The 23,373-nt window shown below is 41.9% G+C and overlaps 1 protein-coding gene and 1 long non-coding RNA gene across 11 annotated transcripts in view; one reads left to right on the top strand and one right to left on the bottom strand.

The window, feature by feature from the left end:
• The window catches only part of LOC140650672 (zinc finger and BTB domain-containing protein 5-like), a 93,677-nt gene that overhangs the window by 44,206 nt on the left and 26,098 nt on the right, over positions 1-23,373 (top strand). The gene's annotated exons all lie outside the window — the stretch shown is intronic.
• On the bottom strand, positions 695-23,190 carry LOC140650526 (uncharacterized). 10 transcript variants are annotated; one of them, XR_012042057.1, is made up of 7 exons: positions 23,050-23,190; positions 21,497-22,106; positions 17,582-18,398; positions 9,492-12,613; positions 9,103-9,256; positions 3,894-3,975; positions 695-2,485 (listed from the first exon to the last, which is right to left on the bottom strand). It is a non-coding gene; the product is annotated as an uncharacterized lncRNA (long non-coding RNA). The 10 variants fall into 10 exon arrangements; XR_012042052.1 differs by having other exon boundaries at positions 695-3,518; positions 9,107-9,256; XR_012042056.1 differs by having other exon boundaries at positions 9,107-9,256.

The following is a 23,373-nucleotide window of genomic DNA, read 5'->3' as shown; positions in this document are numbered from 1 at the left end:
CATTGTCCCTGTGTTTGTTTCCTCAGGTCTGTGTCTCAGCATATTTTGTTTCTGGTTTCCCCCTTTTTCCCTTAGTTTCCCAATTGACAAGGTTCCCAATCAGATAACCTTGCTGGAATAAACATTCTCACACTCTCACATGCCCTCATAATTAGTGTGACTGACAAGGTTTGGTTCTCCTCACTGCCTCCCTTATCATTTGCCAGTCAGGTTTGCATCCCAGTATGTTCTTGTTTATGGCTTCCTTTTTGCATTGAAAAATGTCCTTGACCAGATACCCTTAACAGGGCATACACTCTCCTTCCACATACCCTTACACGCACCATTGGCTGAAATCAGGCAATAAAAAGTTTCTCCTTCACACTGGACTAAAGGAGCAATGTCAGCTTACTTATTCTATTCTAACTTGGTTTTTTAAGTCTTGGAAAACAGATATATTTTTCTTAACTTTCATTTGGCAAGTGTATTTCCTGTGTTCTTAAGGGCCTACATTTCGTATAGCAATAGACCCTTGTTCTATGGTGGCAGAATCCTTTTCCACACAAGCGTTAATAAGATTTCAAGTAAAAAACAAAACAAAAAACCCAAAACACCCCCCCCCCCAACCCAAACCCAACCCCAGCAAAACATTAAGTAAGTTTGCCAATGACAGTAAACTAGGAGGAACTGTGGACTCCCTTGAGGGTAGAGAGGCCTTACAGAGAGCTGTGGATAGACTAGAGAGCTGGGCAATCACCAACCGTATGAAATTTAACAAAAGCAAGTGCTGGATTCTGCACCTGGGACAAGGTAATCCTGGTTATGTCACCGAAATCAGAAATCAAACTCCTTAACACCAATGTAGTATTAAGAAGCAGGCATTCTTTATTACGGCGCCGGATGCATGGGGGATCGTTCCACCTAGCGTGCATACCGCAGGTTACATCAACCAAAACTTATATTCTTCAATTACATATATATGCATCAAATTTCCCAGAATGATCATGCATATTCATTCTATTTCCCAGAACTAATTATCATATTTGCATGGTCATTACGCATGCATCCTTGACCTCCGAGGGGCTTCCGTGGGGGTCTCTGGTGGTCCTGGGTGGTCGTACAGGTGTGTCCTCTAGTTGACCCCTTCTTCTGGGCATGTGCAATCCCACCTTGCTTATGTAACTTGCTTCCCTTCTTCATGGTGCACGGTCCCTAACAATGATTTGGCACCCTTATTCCTATTCTAACACAAACCAATTATTCTAACTGCCCCTCAACTCATTGTCAAGATGGGCTGGGGCTGTACTGGGAACGTAGCAGCATGTCCGTACTACTCCTCGTCCTATTGTCTTTGGGCATAGTAGCATATCCATAGCCATAGGTGTACAAACACAACATTAAAGCATTGTCTACCCAGCTCCTATCTCTATGTTGCTTAGTTACAAAAGAACAAAATAATCACTTTGGTTACATCTGGTTACATTTCCCCCCTTTGGAAGTTTTGAAATAATCATCTTTTCAATACTTCCACTCCTAATCTTTCATATCTCAACATAAGCAGGTGGCTTCTCTCACAGCATCGGTGTACAATGCTTCATCACTGATTTTAAAATTGCTACAGAATTCCTAGACATGGTCTGTGTCAACATTTTCCTTAAACATCGATAAACCAAACAAATCACCAAAACAACCATAATCAAAATGATTAGCATCTGTAACAACTCAGTTATCCATCTTTTAAGAGGAAATCCAAAATGTCCCAAAATTTGGCCTAACCCATTTGTTTGCATTTCACTCCTTAAACCTTGAGTCTGCTGTGCCACCCTCTTCATATCATCTATTTGTTCATTCAAAGCAGCTGTAACATTTGGGATGTGCACACAGCAATCTTGATTTCTGTAAATCCACAATCATCGCTTCAATTCCCCCATGTGTTTCTCTCTGGTTTTCCTCTGCTATTTTTATCATTATTTGTGGGGTAACTATGACTTGTCGGGTGGGTGTTACCCACCATCCGTCCTCATTTTCTACTGCTCTCAACTGTTCTGCCAATAATCTATCCAATTTACCATAATTTGGTTTCGGGGTTGGAAGTTTTACCTGTTTTACTGGTACCAGGGCAAGGATGCTTTGCTCCGCTGCCTCTCTAGCAGTTTTATCAGCCAATCGGTTGCCCACATTTACCACAGTTTGTCCAAATTGATGTGCTTTACAATGCATTACCACTACTTCCTTGGGCTGCTGGATGTCCTGGAGGAGTTGAAGAATTTCTTCCTGAGCTGACAACAGTCCTCTTTCCTTCCAGATAGCTCCATGTGCGTGAATCTGCTTTCTGTGCTGATGTATTCACAGGGAGGGCTTCAGCTTTCATCACTTGGGTGGTGGTGACCACTGCATAGCCCGCCATTCATTTTCCATCTCGGACAAAACTGCTTCCATCCATAAACAGCTCCAAATCAGGATTAGGCAGCGGTTCGTCCTTCAGGTCCTGTCTGCTAGAATATACCTGTTCAATAGTTTGCAAACAATCCTGGTATAAAGACTCACCCATTTCCAAGCTCAAAAACATTGCTGGGTTCGCTGCTGTTGTAGTTTTAAGCTCCACATCATCCTGTTCCAAGAGAGTGACCTGGTATTTGAGCATGCAGCTCGAGGACAGCCAATGCCCCCCTTTTTGCTCCAAGACAGAAATGACCATATGTGAGACACAAACCGTAATTTTCTGCCCCATGGTTAATGTCCTTGCTTCTTGGATTAAGAGTACAGTTGCTGCCACAGCTCGCAAACATCCAGGCCATCCCTTGCTGACATTATCCCATTGCTTAGAAAAATACCCAAGGGCCCATTTCCAAGTTCCTAATTTTTGCGTCAACACACCCAAAGCAAGATGTTATCGCTCATGTACAAACAATTCAAAAGGCTTTGCTAAATCTGAGAGTCCTAACGCAGGTGTGGACATCAAAGCCTTCTTCAGATTTTTAAAAGCTGTCCGACACTCAGGTGTCCACAACCAGGTGATTCTCCTGGGATCCTCACAAAGCTTCATAAAGAGGTTTTACTAACAGTCCATAATTGAGGATCCACAATCGACACCACCCGACCATACCCAAAAATGTCTGCAATTCCCATATCGTTCTGGGTTCTGGAATTTGACAAATTGCTTCCTTTCTGCCTGCTCCCAATCTTCTTTGTCCTTGCAAGATTTCAAAGCTTAAATATATCACAGTCTCTTTCCCAATCTGGGCCTTGCTTTTTGATACTCGGTATCCTGCTTGTCCCAAAAAAATTCAACAAGCTGATGGTCACTTGTAAACAGTCCTCTCAAGTCTCTGCTGCTATCAGGGTGTCATCGACATACCGCAATATTATTCCTTCTAAATTTTCTTTTTTCCACATTTCCAATTCCTTTGACAACTGATTGCCAAATATTGCAGGACTATTTTTGAACCCTTGAGGTAGCACCATCCAGGTGAGTTGTGTCTTGCGTCCAGTGGTGGGGCTTTCCCATTCAAAGGCAAATATTGCCTGGCTATCTTTGTCTAGAGGTATGCAGAAGAGAGCATCCTTGAGATCTAGTACAGTAAACCACTTATGTTTTTCTTTTAAGGATGTCAGCAAGGCATATGGGTTAGCTACTACCGGGTGAATGTCTTGAACAATCTGATTCACGGCTCTTAAATCTTGAACTAACCTATATTCCTTGCCATTCTGCTTTTTCACTGGCAATATCAGGGTGTTATATTCTGATTCACATTCTATCAATAATCCATAATCCAAAAATTTCGTTATTAATTCTTCCAACCCCTTTCTAGCTTCCCCACTTAATAGGATACTGCTTTTGTCTTCCCCCCGTCTTACTGGTTTAGTTCCAGATTTTAGAACAACCTTTACTGGTTCCGCCAATTTAGACCGACCTGGAATTCCACGTGCCCATACCAAGGGTGTTACTGCATCCTCTACTTCTGCAGGCATTTCTTCCTTTGGTCTGGGTGTGTTCTGTAACATAAAAATTCTCGCTGCCACAGCTTTTGATTCAGATATTAACAGCTGAGTCTCCCCATTTTTTAAAAATTATTTTGTGCATTCAATTTACTCAATATATCTCTTCCTAACAAAGATGATGGACATTCTGGCATATACAAAAATTGATGAGTCACCCATGGCTTTCCCTATTTGAATTTCAAAGGTTGTAAAAACGGACGGTTTTCCTTCCGCCCTGTCGCCCCAACAACGCTTACAGTGTTATGACTAAACCCCCCTTTGCATATATTTAATACTGAATATGTTGCCCCTGTATCAACTAAAATTCTACTTCATCATTCCCCAGCTTTAATGTAACCAGGTGTTCAGCTGGGGTTGACTCCCCTGGTCTCCTTCAGTCCTCATCATGCAGAGTCATCAACTTAATTGCCTGTAGCAAAGGATCCAATTCTCTCACTTTGGGACATTCCCTTTTCCAATGCCCCCTCTCCTTACAGACAGCACACTGATCTTCTGCCAGCCGGGGAGGTCTAAACGGAGGTGCTGCTCCTCCTGGTGGTCCTCCTCTTCCCCTTCCCCTATCCATTCCTGCTTTCCCTCCTCCTCTCCACATTTCAAACACCTTTTCCCAATGCTACAGGCAGAGCAACATCATCTTAAACTCTTATTCCTTCCCTGTTTTTTTCCAAAGTCAATACCATAGAATCTTGCGGGATAATCCCACACTGTTTTTCCACACCGGATGATTTCTCAAAGCAAAAAAAATAAATACCTCATAAGGTATTTCATCCTATTTACCCTCCCACCTACAAAACAGCATTAATTCCAAGATGGTATTATACCTCAATGTACTGTTCTTTGGCCATTTTTCCCCACTATCCAAAGTATACATTGGCCACCAATGATTGCAATAGTCAATCAATTGTTTCTGAGTTCATGGATCTCCTCCTAGATTTTTCCAATGCCTTAAAACACATCCCAAAGGTGTTCTTTGCAGGATGGGTTTCTTACTCGGAAATGTACCCATTTCCCAAAAGACTAGTGGTTGTGATAGTGCACTATCACAGGCACTAGTCAGAGGGACCCCAACCCTTGTTGGAGCTCCCTCTGGGATTCCAGCCCCCTGCTGGAAATCCCAGCCTTGGAGACTTCAACCCCCCGTTGAAGACTCCCCCTTGGGCCCCACTCCACAGGCTTTCACAGCAGATATCCACCCTGCAGCCTGTGAAGGACACCACACCAGAGCAGGTGAATGTGCCCTGAGGGAAGCTGCAGCCTATGGAGAGCCCACGCTGGAGCAGGCTCCTGACAGGAACTGCGGCCCGTGAAGAGGAGAGACTGTAACCTTCTTGTGTACCTACATCACAGACATTTCAGTGTGGAGGTCAAATAACATAAGATTCTTTTTGTAAAAGGAGACTGCTTACTTTTGGATAGTTCTAGTAGTCCCCACCTCCAACTCTTTCCCAGTCCTCTTGCAGAGGCTCATCCCTACTGTCTAGTTGTTTTGGTTTTTCATGAAGCAGTTTCTGCAGCACTATAAGTTACAGCCTAAGTTATATAGTTAAATAAAACAAAAATCAGCACCAAGAAAAGAGCAGCTAACAGCTAGGGGCTGGATCTACTACAGCCATCCCAAGGGAAGTCATCAAGAGTCAGTGCCCATAGAAGATAAGCATAAGCAATGTTATCAAATTTTTCACTTAAGAAGTTGAGGCATGTGTATATGATCCCTTTTAACAGCTTTGCTACAGAAGGCAATAACCTTCAGGAAAAGAGTAAAGTAGATAGCTGGAGTTAAGAGTATAAGGAACTACTTCTTCACCACATATCAATATTCACAACACTCTGCCAGTGCCTAAAAATCAAGTCTACACTTGGAGTAGCACTATTCAGTGCTACATACGCAGATTTTACTCTACTTCTAGGGGACAGAAGACTCACTCATTACTTTGTTGACTGGTTAGGGATCAAGGGGAAGCAGAGAGAGAGATGCTCATACAAAAAGTGATAGCTGTAGGGGGGGTTTTTTGTGACAAAATCTTTTTCAATCTTATTATCCTATATATTTGCAAACTATCAAAGCTGTGCAAATAAGGCATAAGCTTCTACTTGCCTCCATTTTCATGGCAAGTAATCTTTATATTGCAATTTTCCATTTATTACTCCCACTAGAAGATCAATCTGAAATGAAAAACTGAAATGAAGGAGCACAGAAGAGGCGGAGGTCAAGGACACTCTATATATGGAGATCAATTGCAGTAGGAAACAAAATATATAATGAGTATTGCAATGATTTGTAAAAATGGTCTCACTGGCTGCTAAATTAAAGTTTCCTTTTAGAAAGAAGGGCCCTCATTTGTATAACAATACACTGACTCACACAAAAAAGGCTGTTGGCCTTCACATGCAGCTCTCAAAATACTAATGAAAGAAAATTTTGGTGTAACATTTATTGCCTCGATCTCAGGGGTTATGGTTAGATGTGAGTAACACCAAAGATCTAAATATACAGGAAAGGTAGCAAATGGAACGATGCTGTAAATGACGTGGGTTCCATATCATTTAAACAGAAAACAAACACAAGATTTAGTTTGCTACAGTTAAAAAAAAAAAATCCATATATCTTCGACTCTTCAGCCAATTACTTGTATAAAATATTCATCAAAACCCTTCTTGGAAAGAATGGAGTTCATCTAATGTTTAGCAATGTTGGACATTAAAAAAAATTTTGAACATCAAAACCCAAAATAAAGGAAAAAAAAATCAACTCCAATATAACCTATTTAGTCATACTGAGGTTACAGCACAGTATTTATTCAATAATACTTACACTCACTTCTTAAATATTATTTTTGAATATCTGATTCTTTAGAATATCTTCTAAAATATCTGATTCCAATTATAGGTTAAAATATACTTTTTTCCACTGTGTATATTTTGTTTCTCCTTAATCATGCCCAAACAAAATTTATGAAAAGACAAATTTATAAATGCCATTCTTCTCCTAGCAAATATAGAGGGCTTCCTTAAATGTGGTATGGGGAAGTACCACTTGTTTTATCTACATACAAACTTCATATGAATAATATTAAATTAATAATTAAAAAAAAGAATCCAAACTCAAGCACCCCCTTCCCCCTACGCACAAAGAGACTGGATCCTTAGAGATTGCAAGTTTCTCGCTCTGATTGTCTTCATTAAACAGTAACTAGTTGGGTTTTTTTATTTTAAAACCCCAATATGAATTTTCCAGAATTGCCAGGGAATGTACAGGCCTCAACTTCATAACTGTAACACACCCCAGCACCTCCATCCACAAACATACAAGTAACATGCAAGCACATTTAGCAGAACTATATTTCCTTCCTAGGAAGTTTTAGCCCCAATCAAGAGGATCTCAAAATCGATTTTGAAAGAGCCAGTCCTGCTTTCTTCTCTCACTCTACAAAACAATGGCTGCACTACTTTTCCTGGTGGGTTACCTTGATGAAGTGACACCCAAAAGTGAAATCTAAGCATGCACAACTTGGGTTAAGAACCAAATGCATAGACAGGAAACATGTTTCATGGCAAAGCTAGGCCTCTCTCTCCTCTTCTTCCGTCATCGTGTCACACCAATCAAACACGTCCATAAATGTGTAAATCTGTATTTGGCTGCTGTGTCTTCCTGATTCTCTGCTGCTGAACGCATACGCAGGGGGAAGAATGAAAAGAAGAAAAAAAAAAAAAAAAACACACCCCCACAAAAAAAACCACCCACACACACAAACAAAACAAAACAACACAACCAAAAACATCCCCAACAAACCACCCCCAGCTACCACAAAACACTGCCTTTCTCTCTCCAGAGATAGAGACAGGCTGTAACTGCTCTCCTTCTCCGGGTTTACTCAGCACACAGTAACTACTGGAACACTCCTGAAAGCCCCATTTGCTCCTTACCTCCTTTTAACCACCGAGAGGGGGAGGGGAAAAAAAAAGCCAACACAAAGCAAGCCGACAAACCCACAAACAACCCACCCTTTTTTTTGGTGTGTGTGTGTGTGTGTGTGTACAAAGAACAAGACCCCTCTCCCAACAGGATGATGAGAACTTGATTCATCTTCACAAAGAACTTGCACCTATATTAATATAAGCGTGTATGTACTCCCCCCTAAAAAAGGCAGATTTTCCATATATACAGGAAATATCATACCGGAAATAATGTGAAAATTGCATGGAAGACAATTACAAATTTGTAAGCGCATGTTGTTTTATACCACTCTGTTCCTCAGACTACTGCAGGGGGGGGACACACGACAGACACGGACGACACACAGGACGCTTGCTTTTTTCCCCAGAAAAAAAGGGAATGAGAGAAGCTATTTTAGGAAATTAATCACAACATTTTTTCAGCAGGAGTGACTTGACTGTGCAATTAAAACCAGAGATTGAAAGATACTAAAATGAAAGGCAAGAGCTGCAGCCTTGGTTAGTGAATCCCCCGCCCCCCAAACGTTCTCTCGCGTGTTCATATGTTTGGGGCAGTCAGACAGGGAGATTATCCAGCTCACGGCCTCCTTAGCATTACTAGTTAATGCTGCTGCTCTAGCAAGTAACACCACTCCTCACACACAGCTCTTTCTACTCCACTTCTCTTTCCTCAGCCCCATCTACTTAATTCTTTGCAATAGAAGACAACAATGCCGTTACAAGACACTCACAAAGTGCAGCATTTGTTCTCCCCTTCCCCAAAACAGAAGGCAATGGATTTCAAAGTGCAACATTCAGCTGCATGCAATAAAACTAACCCTTCCGCTCAAAAGGCTGGAAAATTATAGTCTCCCTCCCAACACACTGTTTAGAGCCACTAAAATACAGATCAATTAATGCATGGGAGGAAAAAAAAAATAAATAAAAAAAAACCACACAAGACCAACTCCCAGCCCCATCATAGCTGCTGAACTGCCCCTGAAGAGGCTGTTGCTTCTGGGATCTATTTCTGTTTAGACTGCTTTGCCCGGAGCCTTTTAAACACTCGCTTCAGACGCAATACCAAGGAATTACAAGAGCAGCCGGTTATTCTTAAATTAATTTTTCAGACACTTTCTTTAAAAATTACATATACACACAGACAGATAGATTGATAGATATACATACACACCATTCCCTGCTTCCTCCTCCTTCTCTCTGTTGGTGCAGCTGACTTGCAAATCAGGAAGAAGGTTGGTGGACTTTTTTATTCTTATTAGAGGAGATTTACATTATGATTATTCCAGAAATGCTAGAACAAAACTTTTTTTCTCTTCACCCACTGAAAAATATAAATATTTTTTGAGAAATAAGAATTGTAGACAGCAGAACGGAATAAAAGGAAGGCACATCATAATCCTTTAAGCCAGCAGGCATATTTTTTAAGGAGTGAAAGCAGGCATGATGCATGCTTACATAGTTAATAATAATAAATTATTTTTTAAAAAAACTATAATGGAAAAGGTTGAGAGCATACATGGGAAGGGGGGGGGGATGAAATCGTAAATTACAGTTACCTTGCTTTGGAAGAATGTTGCGTTGAACGGCTTCTTTCTCTGTGAGTCACTCAGAGTACAAAACCACAGACGGATAAGATTATGACTTCATTGACGACAACTACTTCCTCCTCCTGCCTCGTCCCACCGCTTAGTCCAACCCGACACCATCGCTCAAGAAAAGGGTTCTCCCATTGGTTCACCTCAAGGAGAGCACCCGCCTCCTGTTCAGAAAGGGTGATCCGATTAAGACTCATTAACTGTTGTTTAGCCTGGAACGGAGAGAGCGGGGCTGTATCAGGAAGAGCATTGCCAGCAGGTTGAAGGAGGCGATCGTTCCCCTCTACTCAGCACTGATGAGGCCAGTATCCCCAAATCCTTCTCTGCAGGGCTGCTCTCGATCCCTTCATCACCCAGCCTGTATTGATACCAGGGTTTGCCCTGACCCAGGTGCAGGACCTTGCACTTGGCCTTGTTGAACCTCATGAAGTTCACATGGGCCCACTTCTCAAGCTTGTCCAGGTCCCTCTGAATGGCATCCCTGTTGCCTCGCTGTAAAATAACTCCCAAAACACACAAAGTATGTTTAGAGATGAGACATTGTTTTATTCTGTGCAAGGTGGAATATTTCCACAAATCGAGCACACCTATTGTAATTCTCTTCAATATTTATACATGAAAGTTAACACACCACGCCTATCTAATACATAATCATTAGACTGACTAAGCATCCTCTTCTTCCATTGGTCCGTATTTTCTCCGCTTCGATTTAAAGCTACAGTGTGATTTTAATTCACTGCGCATGCTCACAAGGAGAGGGACAGGGACAGGGTCTAGTCTAGTCTAGTCTAGTCTAGTCTAGTCCTTTCGTTCCTCAGTTGGGTCGGTGGTCGCGATCTCCCCCTGCCGCCTTTACCTTTCCCCTAGTTACTGTGATTCCTGTTGTTTTCATGGTTGTTGTGGCGTCCCTTTATCTTTACGACTTTCCCTGTAAGACGATGTTCCTGTTATTGGTCTTTGAAGGGTTACAGCTTCGCATTCTTTGAGGAGAAACATATGCTTGTTAGTAAAATATGCAGTGCCCGTACCCTCTTATCTAACTTAGGCATTATCTATTACCTTGAAGATTCTACAATTCTCATATTCTCGTATGCTAGTTTCTACTCCTAACTGTGATCCCTTCTTAGCTACTAATAACTCCTATACTATTTCTATTTTATTCTAAAATATATACACATATATACATGATTCAAGGTGACAATTCCCCTCTTTGGAAGTTTCAAATATTTCATTTGAGACTTCCAACATCTCTAGTTAGCATCATGTTTCCGACAAAGACAGTCTTCAGTATTGCCTGTTTCATACAGTTAATTATTATGATGATTATTATTATTGCAATCACTGTAAGAATCAAACCCTGGGCTAAATTGGCTAACTGTCCTGTAAGAGACCATCCACTCACACTTTGCAGAATTTTGTTTATCCAATTGTTCTCGGCACTCTCCTGTAATTCTTGGGTTCCCATTGCTACTCGTCTAATTTGGTCAATCTGTTTATTTAGGTCTTCAGTCACATTAGGAATGCGAACACAACAATGTTCCTTATCCAGGTTTAAATATCCACATAGTCCCTTTTCTTTGGCCGATAACAGATCTAAGGCTAGACAATTTTGTAAGGTCATTTCACTGTTTGCTTGCACCTGTTTATTTATTACAAGTAACCCCTGCTCAGTTGCATCCTCCAAACTACTAATCTGCCACGTTAGATTTGCAAACAGTACTCGGTTCTCATAAGCCATTATTCCGGGGGCTAACATTGACTCCATGGCCCCCCCGACATTCGTAGCTGTTGATGGGCCATGCCATGGATCCTTTTTTAATTCTCTTTTGAGTTTTCCCCATAACTGAGGTGTAATGGGATTCTTTTTCCATAATGGACACAATGTTAACACTCCTAAGGTAATTTGGTGATTTGGGATATCAAAATGAAGTCTGTTTGTCCAAGTTCCATCGCTTAAGACCCACACAGTATATCCTGGAGATGAAATAGTTTCTGTGTGGCATTGGACTTGTCTGTGTGCCATATGTTGTGCTACATGTTGTTCTACAATTAAATTTCGACACTGACATCCAATTCGCAATGCCTTTTCTACCCCGGTTATGTTTTTCAAGATTCCCATATGAGAGCAGTTGAATACCTGAGTACAGTTCCATTTAGGGATGTACTCTCCTTCTTTGGGATTCATAATAATCTCTTTATATTGATTTTTAGTGCTTCCAATTTGTCCTATCCAAACCACCATGAACTAAGGTTCATATACCTCCATTTGTCTGCCATTGGCTTTTTCCAGTTTGTCTTATACATATATTTTCCTTGTTGTTGGTTAACCAAATTGGAAACTGTGTTTCTTACATGGTTACTATTGACTGACCAACACAAAGATTCTCCATTTGGTAACAATGCAAGAGTCCCATTACACTTCCTATTTGTTACTGTCCAGGTTATAATTTCTCTCATTGGAATTTTGGTTTGTTGATCAATTATTTGACTCCAGTTTACCAAGGGAAGGTCTCTTAAAGTCGGGATTCCCCATTCTATTGGATTTTTACTAGAATGTGGAATTGGGAGGCAAGTGGTAATGCCCATAGCATTTTGTAATTTACCAAATCCCTGAATCAATTTCAAGATCAAATTTTCTTCTAATCCCTCAATTCTTGCTAACATCACTAGGATAATTAGAATTTTGGCCTCCATATCTCCATCAAAATCATAAACGAGATTACGATGACTACAAATAAGAATATGCCTTGTGTACAATCTAAATCAACATAAGCAATACCCTGATCCCAAGTACAATTCATGAATTGTCCCTTTTAAATTTCAGTCGTAAAGGGCTTTCATTCTGTTTCTCCACAGTCCACTTCTCTGGTGGAAGTCCTTTCTTAATCCAAGTGTGATGATTCCACGGCTCTACTCCATCCAGCTTGACTGCAGTATATGTAGTCAGGAGGACTTGAAAGGGTCCTTTCCAACGTTCTTTCAGAGGTTCGTCGTTCCAAGTTCTTAGATAGAGAACTCAATTTCCCGGCTGAAATTCATTAACTGCAGTATCCAGGCCCAAAGGAGTTCTCGAATGTAGATACCTGTTAAGAGAAGACAAAACCTTCCCTAGAGAAATCACATATTCCTTAAGATATTGTTTCCCTATTAATTCTATGGATCCTGGCTCATGATTAATATTTTGATAAGGTCTCCGTAGAGTATTTCAAAAGGGCTGACCTTTTGTCTAGACCTTGGTGTAATCCTTGCTCTTAACAATGCTAACGGGAGAGCATCTGGCCGCTTTAATTGCGCTTCCTGACAAATTTTATTCAATTGCCTTTTAATTGTTTGATTCATTCTCTCTACTTTCCCACTAGACTGTGGTCTCCACGGTGTGTGTAAATCCCACTTTATTTCTAATGTTCTTGCCACTGACTGAAGTGCTTTGGCCACAAAATGGGGTCCTCGGTCTGAAACGAGGAATTATTTCTTTCAGTAATATTTTAACTACTTCTCTGGCCTGATTGGTGCGACAGGGAAAGGCTTCTGGCCATCCAGAGAAAGTGTCCACTAATACTAACAAATACCGATACCCATTTTGCCTGGGAAGCTCTGAGAAATCTATTTGCCAGTAGTCGCCGGGAGTATTTCCTTTCTTAGTTTTCCCGGGTGGAGGTCTGGGTTGAGTTCGAGGATTGTTTCGCTGGCAGATTTCACACTTCTCGATAATACTCTTGGCTATATTTCCCATCCCTACACTTAAAGTGTGGAGTTTAACATTGTCCATGAGAGCTTCTACCCCCCAATGTGTTCTTCTATGATCTTTTTCCATAAATTCTCTCATAACGTTTGGAGGTACTACTACTCGATTATCTTCTGTGGTCCGCCATCCATCTTTGTTCTTCTTTGCATTGAGCAATTTAGCTAATTGATCATCTTCCTCGTTATAAGTCGGCGGTCTCTTTAAGTCTTCATACTTCTCAGGCCATATTCCCAAAACTTGTTGTTCTTCTGCTGCTCTTTTAGCTGCTAAATCCGCCCGTCGATGCCCAATCACTTCAGGGGTATTTCCAAATTGATGAGCCTTACAATGCATGATTACTACTTGTTCAGGCAGTTTAATAACCTGCAATAATTTTCTTATTAGTTCTCCATACTTAACTGGTGTTCCTTGTGACGAAAGGAGACCCCTTTCTTTCCAAATTGCTCCATGTGCATGAACTACTCCAAAAACATATTTAGAATCTGTCCATATGTTCACAGTCTTTCCTTCTGCGAGCTCTAAAGCTCTTATTAATGCTACCAGCTCTGCCTTCTGGGCAGACGTGTTGGCAGGGAGGGCTTTTGCTTCCCATTCATCCAATTCTTCTCCTCCAATAATAACTGCATATCTGGCTCTTCGGACTCCATTGATCACTTGGCTGCTCCCATCTATAAACAAATTTAATTCTGCTGAATCCAGAGGTATATCTTCCAGATCAGTCCTACTCACATATACCTGTTCAATTGTTTTTAGACAGTCATGTTCCAATTCAGTTTCCCCAGGCAACGGTAACAGGGTGGCTGGATTCAAGGTGGTTGTTACTTTCAGTTCCACATCATCTTGTTCTAATAACACAGCCTGATATTTCATCATTCAACTAGGGGATAACCAATGTCCCCCCTTTTGCTCTAGAACTGTTGTCACAGCATGTGGCACCTGTACTGTCGTTCTTTGTCCCAGAGTTAATTTCCTAGCTTCCTGAATGAGCAGCACAGTCGCAGCGACGGCTCTTAGACAAGAGGGCCATCCTTTGCTTACTTGATCTAGTTGCTTAGAAAAATATCCGACTGGTCTTTTCCAAGATCCAGTCTTTTGGACCAGAACCCCTAGCGCAGCATGCTGTCTTTCATTCACAAAAAGCTCGAAAGGTTTTTCCAAATTAGGAAGCCCTAGTGCGGGTGCCGACATCAAGGCTTCTTTCAATTTAGAAAAAGCTGTTTGGCATTCTGGAGTCCATTCTAGAAGTTCCTCTGTACCTTTCACAGCCTCATAAAGGGGTTTTGCAATCAGTCCAAAATTGATAATCCACAGGCGACACCACCCGGCCATTCCCAGGAATGCTCTTAGCTCTCGTTTAGACACAGGCTCTGGTATTTGACAAATTGCCTCTTTTCTCTCTGGACCAAGGCTTCGCTGACCTTTGGTGATGGTGAATCCCAAATAAGTCACTGTCTGTTGTGCAATTTGTGCCTTTTTCTTCGACACTTTATACCCCGCTGCTCCTAAAAAGTTCAAGAGATCAATGGTATACTGTACAGAGTCCTCTAATGTTCTTGTTCCCAAAAGGATATCATCCACATACTGTAGCAGAGTTATTTCTGGATTTTCTTTTTGCCAATCCTCCAATTCCTTCGCTAGTTGATTTCCAAAGATTGTTGGACTATTCTTAAATCCTTGCGGAAGAACGGTCCAGCACAGTAGAGCCTTTCGGCCAGTTTTTGGATTTTCCCACTCAAAGGCAAATATCTTTTGACTTTCAAATTCCAAAGGGATGCAAAAGAAAGCATCCTTCAAATCTAATATTGTGAACCACTGATCTGTTTCTTTAATTGCAGTCAATAAAGTATACGGATTTCCTACCACTGGGTGGACATCCTGCACAATTTGATTTACTGCTCTCGAATCTTGAACCAGCCTATATTCATTTGAATGAGGTTTCTTTACTGGTAAAATTGGAGTGTTATACTCCGATTGGCATTCTCGTAGCAGTCCGTGAACCATAAACTTTTCTATTATGGGTTCTAAACCCTTTCTCTCTTCTAGTTTAATAGGATGTTGTTTTTGTCTTACCGGTCGTGCTCCAGGTTTCAATGTGATGTTTACCGGTTCAGCAGCGCGTGATCGTCCTGGGATCCCAGAGGCCCATACCAGTGGGGGCACTGCATTCAATATCTCTTCCGGGATTGTCTCAGGGTCCGGAGTCTCTTGTGCTTCTTCCTGCACCATTAACACTTGCGCTTCCAGGGCTTTTTCTTCCGGTATCTGTACCTGTATATTGCCTTTTTCAAAAACAATTTGTCCATTTAGTTTGCTGAGTAAATCTCTTCCCAACAAAGGCATCGGGCAATCAGGAACGTATAAAAATTTGTGAGTAATAACTCGATTTCCAATTCCACACTTAATCGGTTGGAAGAAAGGCCTTACCTCCCTTTTCCCTGTGGCTCCAATAATAGCTATATTTTGTTTACTCAATTTACCCTTACAAGTATTTAACACTGAACATGTCGCTCCTGTATCTATTAGAAAATCTACCTTTTCATTCCCCAACTTCAAGGTAACCAGGGGTTCTGTTGGGGAAACTTCCGATTCATCCCCCAGTCCCCATCAATCTGAATCCTGACCCAGAGTAAGCAGCTCTTCCACCTTGGGATCTTCTTGTTTTCTTGGAAAATTCCTCCGGAATCGATTCTGAGGGCAATCCCTCTTCCAATGCCCCTTTTGTTTACACAAAGCACACTGATCCTTATTCAAGGGTTTACCCTCCCCAGGTCTAAAGAAGGAGGTCATCATAGTCCCTCGATTTAACCTATACCCATCATTTTGCCTTCTACTATTTCGGTTGCCTTCCGCTATTGCTGCAGCCAGCAGTTGAGCCTTGCGACTCTCTTTCTTAACTTGCTCCTTTTCCTGTCGCTTCTTTTCTTCCTCCTCCCTGTTATTATACACCTTCCACACCACCTCTAATAACTTGTTCATAGATCTTGCCTCTTCTCCTTCTATCTTTTGCAATTTTCTCCTAATATCAGGATTCGACTGCCCCACAAACAAAGTCACAAACGTTAGTGCATCGGTCTCTCTCTCCGGATCCAAATCAGTCCATTTCTTAGCCACTTCGCATAATCGTTCAAAGAAGGCTGATGGAGTTTCATCTTTCCCCTGTACCACCTGATATAATTTAGACAAATTTTTTGGTTTCGGAATCGCATTCCTTACACCGAACAATATCAACCTCTGATATTCAGTTAACAATACTCTTTGTGCCTGATTGTTAGGATCCCAATTCGGATTGGTGGAGGGAAAATGATCCTCCAGTCTTCCTGCCTGTGCATCCTGGGCATGAACCCTCTCTGCTTCTTCCCTAGCCTTAACCACAACAGTCCTCCGTCCCTCATATGACAACAATGTCTTTAACACCACCTGTATATCTCTCCAATCTGGGTCATGATTTTCCATAATAGTTTCTAACACCTTTGCCACCTTTTCCGGATCTTCCCTATATGTTCCAGCCATCTCTTTCCAAGCCCTTAAGTCCGCTACCGAGAAGGGAGTTTTAACCCACACCAGCTCTCCCGCCAGACCTACTGCCTGCCTTAAGGGTGCTTGCAGCACTGCCACCCCTCCTAGTTCTTCCTGCTATCGGACTGAAATTCTCCCCTTCACTTTCAGCATCACTGTTAGCATCACCTTCTCCGGCTTCCCCATTTCCACCCTGGTCATTACCTCCCCGTATATTTCTCTGTCCCGGAGCCACTAATAATTCAACATCGTCTTCCTCTTCCTCCTTATAATTTTTACACCTTTTACCAATACTGCATGCAGAACAACATCGTTTAGGCATTTTGTTCCAAACTTGTTCTAAAGCCAAAACATTTGCATCCTTTGCAATCAATCCACATTCTTTCCTGCTTTTCCAATCATTCCATAACGTGAAAAACAAATCCACATATGGTACCTCATCCCATTTTTCTTCCCTTCTACAAAACAGCATTAACTGTAACATAGTATTATATTTCAAAGTTCCATTCTTTGGCCACTTTTCTCCATCATCTAACACATACAACGGTCACCATTGATTACAATATTCCATTAACTTTTTCGTGATAATTGGTCGCCTCCAAACTTAGTCCAATGTTTTAAAATACAACCCAATGGGGAAGCTTTAAGTATTTCCCCTTCTGTGGAAGATGTCACGTTTCCCATTTGTAATATTGTTCAATAATATTCTTTAAAATCACCAACAATAACGCCAATGATTACCAATACAAATAAACCAAAACAAGTAAACAGAACCAAACCAAAACTCTACCTGCTCCGGTCGTCACCGTAGTAGCGCAGGAGAGACCAATATACCAATGCAGTGGCTGCAATTAACCAAAACCAATTATACCAACTCCGGTTCGTATCACTCTTGTAAATACGCTGGGACCAATTATACCAACTCTGGTTCGGACCAGTAACCAACAAAATTTCAAAATAACAATGTCTCTATCCCAGTATCAATCAGCCACTCACCACCCACCAGGGAATCGCGAGAGGAGTCCCCGGACAAAGTCCTCCGGTGCACGCTGGAGTCCGGCTCGCGATCCTCTGGCGGTAGCAAGTGTCGATCGAAGTCCGGTCTCAAATTTCAAAGTCCCATCTGGGTCACCAAAACTGTTGCCTCACTGTAAAATAACTCCCGAAACACACAGAGTATGTTTAGAGAGGAGACATTGCTTTATTCTGCGCAGGGTGCAAGGTGGAATATTTCCACAAATCGAGCACACCTATTGTAATTCTCTTCAATATTTATACATGAAAGTTAACACACCACGCCTATCTAATACATAATCATTAGACTGACTAAGCATCCTCTTCTTCCATTGGTCCGTATTTTCTCCGCTTCGATTTAAAGCTACAGTGTGATTTTAATTCACTGCGCATGCTCACAAGGAGGGGGGGGTAGTCCTTTCGTTCCTCAATTGGGTCAGTGGTCGCAATCTCCCCCTGCCGCCTTTACCTTTCCCCTAGTTACTGTGATTCCTGTTGTTTTCATGGTTGTTGTGGCGTCCCTTTATCTTTACGACTTTCCCTGTAAGACGATGTTCCTGTTATTGGTCCTTGAAGGGTTACAGCTTCGCATTCTTTGAGGAGAAACATATGCTTGTTAGTAAAATATGCAGTGCCCGTACCCTCTTATCTGGCCTGGGCATTATCTATTACCTTGAAGATTCTACAATTCTCATATTCTCGTATGCTAGTTTCTACTCCTAACTGTGATCCCTTCTTAGCTACTAACAACTCCTATACTATTTCCATTTCATCCAAAAAAATATATATACACACACGTTTTAAGGTAACAGTGGGGCTATGTTTAAAACCTTGGGGTAGACAATTAAAGGTGTATTGTATTCCACCCCAAGTCAAAGTGAACTTGGATTTGTATTGCTCTTGTATTGGGATCGAAAAGAACATTTTTTCTATTTAACAGTCCCATCCATGGAAAGGCACGTACATTTACTGTATTATCTACTATGCTGGGAACAGAAGCTGTTAAAGGGCCAGTTGTTTTATTTAAAACCCTGTAGTCTGGTCTCTTAACAGTCCATACTGGGCTGTTATATGGTGGGGTTTTGTTATTTTTATTTTTTTCTCTAATACCCCATTGCTCTAATTGTTTGACTACTTGGGTCAGAGATTTTATGGTAGGAGCAGGTATCTTATACTGAGGAATGTTAACTGGTTTGCTATTAGGCAAGGGGGGGGTTATTTGTAGCAGATTTATAGGCTTAATCACATGGAGATTAGTTTTTCCTTGTAACTGGAGGACTACCAATTTCTCATTTACCCCAGCTATCTATCCAAGATTGTCTTTTCTGGCTATCCATTCCCAGAATATTCATTTTGACCAATAACAACAAGGGCCATACGGTACAACCATTGGACAATATTACTTAAGCCCATACAACTGGATAAGGGTTAATCGCACCATTAAAACACTCTTGGGGAATTTTTATTGTACCCCCTGAGGCAAATTAAACACAAGTTTGTGCTTAAATATAAAGAGATTTAATGAGCAATGCATCGGGCACAGTGCTACTGCCATAAGTGGTTCTGCACGGAGTCTGCAAAGATGCATCACCAACCAATTCCTTATATACTGTGGTGGGTTGACCTTGGCTAGCTGCCGGGTGCCCACCAAGCTGCTCTATCACTCCCCCTTCTCAGCAGGACAGGGGAGAAAATACGAAAAAAAGCTTGTGGGTTGAGATAAGGATAGGGAGATCACTTATCGATTACCACGATGGGCAAAAGACTTGACTTGGGGAAAATTAATTTAATTTATTGCCAATTAATAACAGAGTAGGATAGTGAGAAATAAGAACAAGTCTAAAAACACCTTCCCCCCACCTCTCCAGATTCCTAGGCTCAGCTTCCATTTCATTTGAGTTTCCTGACGCACTTTAGAAATCTGTCTTTTTAGAGTTTGATTCATTCTTTCTACTTTGCCACTGGACTGTGGCCTCCAAGGAGTATGCAAATCCCATTTAATGTCTAGAAATCTAGAAACTCCCTGCACTATTTCTGCAATAAAGTGGGGTCCGTTATCGGAGGATATACCTTCTGGAACACCGAATCTAGGGATAATTTCTTTCAATAAAATTTTGATCACTTCCCTAGCCTTGTTAGTGTGACAAGGGAATGCTTCGGGCCAACCAGAAAAGGTGTCTACCATTACCAATAAATATTTATATAGTTTACACCTTGGCAATTCCGTAAAATCTATTTGCCAGTATTTCCCGGGAGTTATTCCTTGTTTTACGACTCCTCCCATGATTTCCTTTGCAATTTTTGGGTTATTGGCGCAACAGATAGCGCACTTTTTGACTATTATATCCACTAGGCTTTGCATTCTTGTCTCAATGACGTGTCTTTTGGCAATTAGCACTAATGCATCTGCTCCCGAGTGTGTTTCTTGGTGCAGTTTCTTGAGTAGAATTTCCATCATCTTTTCAGAAATTAATAATTGCTTCAGTGGTGTCACCCACCAACCCTGATCAGTTTTGGAACAATCTAATTGCCCTGCCAATTGATTTTCCTTCTCAGTATATTGTGGGGGCAATAATTCCAAATGGGATACTGGAATTAGAGCTCCTTCAAATTTTTATTTCTGTAATGCTGCTTCTTTTGCTAGCTGGTCTGCTTTTCGAGTTCCCTTCGTGATTTCACTGTTTCCCTTCTGATGCACTTTACAATGCATTATAGCAACCTCCTTCAGTTGAAGGACTGCCTGTAAGAGCTTCATTATTTCTGTTCCATATTTGATCGGGGTCCCATGTGAACTTAATAGTCCTCTTTCTTTCCAAATTGCCCCATGTGCATGCACATCAACCTCTGATATTCAGTTAACAATACTCTTTGTGCCTGATTGTTAGGATCCCAATTCGGATTGGTGGAGGGAAAATGATCCTCCAGTCTTCCTGCCTGTGCATCCTGGGTATGAACCCTCTCTGCTTCTTCCCTAGCCTTAACCACAACAGTCCTCTGTTCCTCATATGACAACAATGTCTTTAACAACACCTGTATATCTCTTTCCAAGCCCTTAAGTCTGCTACTGAGAAAGGAGTTTTAACCCACACTGGCTCTCCTACCGGACCTACTGCCTGCCTTAAGGGTGCTTGCAGCACTGCCGCCCCCTCCTCTCCTAGTTCTTCCTGCTATCGGAATGAAATTCTCCCCTTCACTTTCAGCATCACTGTTAGCATCACCTTCTCCGGCTTCCCCATTTCCACCCTGGTCGTTACCTCCCCGTACATTTGTTCTCTTCTACAAAAAAGCATTAACTGTAACATAGTATTATATTTCAAAGTTCCATTGATTACAATAGTCCATTAACTTTTTTGTGATGACGGGTCACCTCCAAACTTATTCCAGTGTTTTAAAATACAACCTAATGGAGAAGCTTTAAGTATTTCTCCTTCTATGGAAGATGTCACGTTCCCCATTTATAATATTGTACAATAATATTCTTTTTTACAGTCACCAGCAATAAATGATTACCAATACAAATGAGCCAGACCAAGCCAAAATTCTCCCTGCTTCAGTCGTCACCATAGTAGTGCAGGAGAGACCAATATACTAATGCAGCTGCAGTTAACCAAAACCAATTCAGACCATAACCAGCAACATTTCAAAATAACAATGTCTCTATCCCAGTATCAATCAGCCACTCACCACCCACCAGGGAATCGCGAGAGGAGTCCCCGGACAAAGTCCTCCGGTGCACGCTGGAGTCCGGCTCGCGATCCTCCGGCAGTAGCAAGTGTCGATCGAAGTCCGGTCTCAAATTTCAAAGTCCCATGTGGGGTGCCAAAACTGTTGCCTCGCTGTAAAATAACTCCCGAAACACACAGAGTATGTTTAGAGAGGAGACATTGCTTTATTCTGTGCAGGGTGCAAGGTGGAAAATTTCCACAAATCGAGCACATCTATTGCAATTCTTTTTCAGTATTTATACATGAAAGTTAACACACCACGCCTATCTAATACATAATCATTAGACTGACTAAGCATCCTCTTCTTCCATTGGTCCGTATTTTCTCTGCTTCGACTTAAAGTCACAGTATGATTTTAATTCACTGTGCATGCTCACAAGGAGTGTGTGTGTGGGTGGTCCTTTCGTTCCTCAATTGGGTCAGTGGTTGCGATCTCCCCCTGCCGCCTTTACCTTTCCCCTAGTTACTGTGATTCCTGTTGTTTTCATGGTTGTTGTGGCGTCCCTTTATCTTTACGGCTCTCCCGGTAAGACGATGTTCCTGTTATTGGTCTTTGAAGGGTTACAGCTTTGCATTCTTTGAGGAAAAACATATGCTTGTTAGTAAAGTATGCAGTGCCCGTACCCTCTTATCTAACTTAGGCATTATCTATTACCTTGAAGATTCTACAATTCTCATATTCTCGTATGCTAGTTTCTATTTCTAACTGTCTATGATTCTCACACTCTAGTATGCTAATTTCTATTCTAACTGTGATCCCTTCTTAACTACTAATAATTCTTATACTATTTCTATTTTATTCTAAAATATATACACATATATACACGATTGAAGGTGACATGTGTGTTTCGGGAGTTATTTTACAGCAAGGTAACATTTTCACATCTACTCAAGCTGAGAGCCTCAGCAGGATGATCCACCCCATACCCATTCCTGCACCCTCCTGGGACTGGTTCCAGATACTGCCTGGGTGGCTGCCTGCTTAGTTAGATCAGACTGCAAATGACCCTACAGAGAAAATGCAACTCGCTTTCAGTCAGATCAGCAAGCTGTGGCTCACCCTGTAGTCATACACTTAGATGGAGCAAGGAGTCCACATAACTGAAAGTAACTCCCCTTTTCTGTTCTTTGCAAGTTAGTTTTCAACTGATCCCCCCGAGATGCAGCAGCAACCACGCACAGGGGAAGTGGTGAGCATCTCCAGTAGCCGGGGGGAGCGGGGGGAAACACTGCATCGCCTTTTGGTGGCAGCTTGCGGGGCGGGTAATTTCAGGCTGACCTTAAGGTACAGCCTAGACCCCAGCAGCACGTGGTGATACAAACCCAGAGGGGTGTTGCATGTAATAACTGGTACGCACAGATGCTTACAGCCCAATTGTCACCGTAGGAAGGGCAGGTTTAAGCAGCACTGCTGACACCAAGGAAGGTCCCACGTTTTGTGCAGGACTGACCTACTCTGGCTGTTGACATGCTCCCTTCGGCTCTGGAGTCCCAGCCCACCCAAGTCCCCTGCACCTACATAAAAAGTTGTCGCCTTGCCCAAGGACCTCCAACGTAATAGGGTGCAGCTAATAACTGAACCGAAAAGAGATATTCACAAACTTTCTTCCCGCAACCAAAGAGGAAGAACGCGCAGCTAATTGATAAACCTCCAGCAGCCCCCCAGGGTGTACCAGTAATGACTGGTAACGTTACTGATTGGCTGATCATGTGTGTTAGGGCACCATAGGGCAGTGGATGAGGTTCTGTGATTGGCTGGTGGTTTCGTATCCCCACGGATTTTGACTCTTTCTTTTAGTCATCTGCGCTGAGTGGGTCGTGGTACGATGACGCTATTTCCGGG

This window comes from Ciconia boyciana, chromosome 4, assembly GCF_034638445.1.
Source record: "Ciconia boyciana chromosome 4, ASM3463844v1, whole genome shotgun sequence".
NCBI classification, from domain to species: Eukaryota; Metazoa; Chordata; class Aves; order Ciconiiformes; family Ciconiidae; genus Ciconia; species Ciconia boyciana.
Note: the sequence above shows the minus strand (reverse complement) of the source record. Positions and strands in the feature narration are given on the sequence as shown.